Here is a 3,862-nt window from a genome sequence, read left to right on the forward strand (position 1 = left end):
GAAAAAATTATGATACAGCATGGAAGTGTTGTGGAAACATGAATTAAGTAATGGGGTAGCACAAAGAACAAGCAGGAAAATTAGCCAAGCTTGGGGACTTGTATGAGGTCACTAAAAATATGACATTTCATTGAGTATTTAAAAGTGAGGAAAGGAGAAATAGACCTTAAAAAATAAAGAACAGGGACGGGCGCTGTGGCTCACGCCTGTAATCCCAGCACTTTGGGAGGCCGAGGCGGGTGGATCACGAAGTCAGGAAATTGAGACCATCCTGGCTAACACGGTGAAACACCGTCTCTACTAAAAATACAAAACATTAGCCGGGCGTGGTGGCGGGTGCCTGTAGTCCCATCTACTCGGGAGGCTGAGGCAGGAGAATGGCTTGAACCGGCGAGGCGGAGCTTGCAGTGAGCGGAGATGGCGCCACTGCACTCCAGCCTGGGCGACAGAGCGAGACTCCGTCTCAAAAAAGAAAAGAAAACAAAACAAAACAAAACAAACGAATAGTATGTGCAAATTTTTTATAATATTTTATTTATAGGTATTACAAATACACATTATGGGGTCCATGTGATATTTGATACAAGAATACAATGTGTGCTGATCAAATCACAGTATTTGGAATACCTCTGGTGCCTTTTCATTCTAGTGCATTTCCCACAGAACTGCCAGTGTTATCTCCCCATAAAATAAAATTTCATTATATCCCTTGTTAGTTTAAAGGCTTTTATTGGCCTGCTATTGTTTAGAAAATAACATTTGTAGTTCCTTACTTTGGAACAATTTTTTTAAAGAATCACATTATAGAGGTCATTTTTTTCAGAATTAAGAACTGTAAATGTTATTTTGTAGACAATAGCAGGCCAATAAAATGTTTTAAACTAACAATCAATATAATCAGATTTATTATGGGGAGATAACACTGGCGATTCTGTGGAAAATGCACTAGAATGGAAAGGTACTGGAGGTAGAAACAAGTTGAGGTTTGCAACAGTTCAAATGGTAAAGAGAAAGTAGAAATAGATACAAGAAACATATCCTGAGATATGACCTGACAAATAAAGGATTGATCCAGAAAAATAATGTTGAAAGTTTTTTATTTATGTAGTAAGTAATCAAAGATACTGAAAAGAGAAAAAAAATGACAAGTTAACAGACATTTTAGGTAGATGTTTCTTGTGGCAATGCAAATACTAGATTAGAAACACAAGAGACCAGAGGCCTAGGGATCTGTTAGAAACGTATTACAAAAGCCTAGGGAAGAGATGTTAAGGACTCACTAGAATTGTGGAAGAGAAAATAGAAATAAATCAAAGGAAGAGTGATAGAGCTGATATATGAAAAGTACGAGAGATAAAAAGTATATGAAAAGTATGAGAGATGGCTCATTCATTTACTTATTTATTCATTTCACAGATAGCTTTTCAAGTATCATGTACCAAGCAAATTGCTTGGTACTGAGAATTCAGGGGTGAACAAAATAAACATCCCTGCCCAGAGCATATGGCTTAGTGTAAAGAGAGATAATTTAAGCAAGTAATTATAAGAAGAGATGCTGAATGCTGTATTATGAAAGTAAAGGATTCTATGGAAATACATATCCATAGCACTCAGTGTGGTCTAGAGGGCTAGGAGATGATGGTGTTTAGGTCGAAATCGAAAGAATGAGTAGGATTAGCCAAGCCAAATCATCCAGGGGAAGGTAATTTTGGAAAAGAGGAACAGCATATGGGTGGGGGATTATTGTAGTGAATGACTGAGTTTAAGGCTGCGCAAAGGTAAGAAAATGGAGAATGCAAATAAAAGCAACCCATTCAAGAAGTCTGGTTGTTGAAAGAGATGGATTTTATATGAAATAAAAACAGGATTGTAATTCCCACTTTTTAAATTATGTTACAATTTACATACAAGAAAATGCATAGGTTTTAAGTGTACAGTTCAAATAGTTTTTAAAACAAGACAATCAAGTAACCGCCAGCTCATCCAAGGTATAAAACATTTTCATGATCCTAAAAAGCTCCCTTACGCTTCTTTCAGGTCAGTCCCCGAAGGAAATTGATCCCCTAATTTCCATCATTATAACTTCGGCTTGCTAGCTCTAGAATTTTATATGAACGGAAGCGTACAGCACATTTTCTTTTCTGTCTGGCTTCTTTCATTTAATATAATATTCTTGGTGGTGTGTAGCGGTAGTCTGCTGCTTCATATTGTTGAGTAGGGTTCCACTGTATGAATATGCCATATATTGTTAGTCATCCGCTGGTGACTATTGGTCTATCATTTGTAAACAAGTCTTTGTTTGACCCTATCTTTTTATTTTTCTAGGACTGACTAATGGATTATAGCCTAAGTATATATTTGAGAAATAATCTATATAACAAATTCCTGTGACATGAATTTACTTATATAACAAACCTTCATGAATTTACTTATATAACAAACCTTCACATGTACCCATCAACCTAAAAGTTTAAAAAAAAGAAAGGAAATGTCACGGTTTCTCAATGTGACTGTATCATTTATCTTTTCCACCAGCAGTTCACGTGAGTTCCAGTGGCTCCACATCCTTTCTAGCAGTTGATATTTTCCACCTTTTTTAACTTTAGTAATTCTAGAGTGAGTTTTAATTTGAGTTTTCAGTTTGCAATTTCCTGATGACTAATAAAATTACGCATTATTTCATAGACTTGTTAGTTGATTGTGAAGTGTTTATTAAGAGTTTTTGAGTTTTAAAAGAGAGGTGATAATATTTATTTAATTTTCAGAGACAGAGTTTTGCTTTGTTGCCGAGGCTGGTCTCGAACTTTTGGGCTCAAGTGATCCTCCCACCTCCTACTCCTGAGTAGCTGGAATTACAGGCGTGGACCGCCATGTATAGCCAAGGAGAGAATATTTTGATGCACAAAGCCAAGAATCGGGTGGGAGGGAGAAGTTGAAAATACAAAAGAAAAATAAAATTAAGAAAACAAGTTCCTGTTGAGAAGCAGATAGTGTATTCAAAGTTTACAACTTCTCTTACAAATATTGGATCACTGATATATTTACTTTTCCAGTCTTGTTGAATGGGACTTAGAAACATTCTGACTCTACTACGGGTAGAATTGATTTGAGAATGTCAAGAAAATCTTGGATGATAACTTATAATTAACCAAAATCACTTGTTCAGCTACAGATTGACCTCTTCTGATTTTGAAATTGCATGAGATCTTGTATCTGATCCCAAAAGATACTGTTCTGTATTTAGCAGGAGCCATTGTGATGACATGAATTCTGAGTAATACGTATGTGAAAACAGTACAAATGAGATTAGCCATATTATGTAAATAAAATAAAATCAAATAAAGTAACTCTTCAAAGAAGTTTGTTTTTAAAAAGTTTAAGATAGATATATATAGAAAGTTTAAAATATATGTATATACTTGATGTTTGGTAAGACTATATTTAAGAAGACATTTATCAAAAGCTGGCAAAAGAATTAGCTGTACTGTGAAGATAAGAGAATAAAAATGTTGATCGTTGAGTTTAACAATAATCTAACACCCGCATTTTGCCATTTCAAAATTAGCTGGTTTATAATGAATGTTTAAAATGAGGCATCTTCTTTATGTAGAGACTTATCAAATAAGACTTTGAATTTTTAATTTCTATGGATGGATGGGGTTTTAATAACAATATACTTTTTACGTAAAATCATCCATAAGTGGTAGTAGGTAAAACAGTAGAGAAGGATTTTTTTCGGTTAGAGTTTACCTTCCTTGACATGTTGATTTGCCTCAACCACTTGCCCACAACCACATCATAGAATCAATGCTCAAGTGTTAGTTGTGGTGTCATTTTCAACTCTATGCAGTGGACCACAGAA

The sequence above is a fragment of the Pan troglodytes genome, chromosome 15 (genome assembly GCF_028858775.2).
Source record: "Pan troglodytes isolate AG18354 chromosome 15, NHGRI_mPanTro3-v2.0_pri, whole genome shotgun sequence".
In the NCBI taxonomy this organism is placed as follows: Eukaryota; Metazoa; Chordata; class Mammalia; order Primates; family Hominidae; genus Pan; species Pan troglodytes.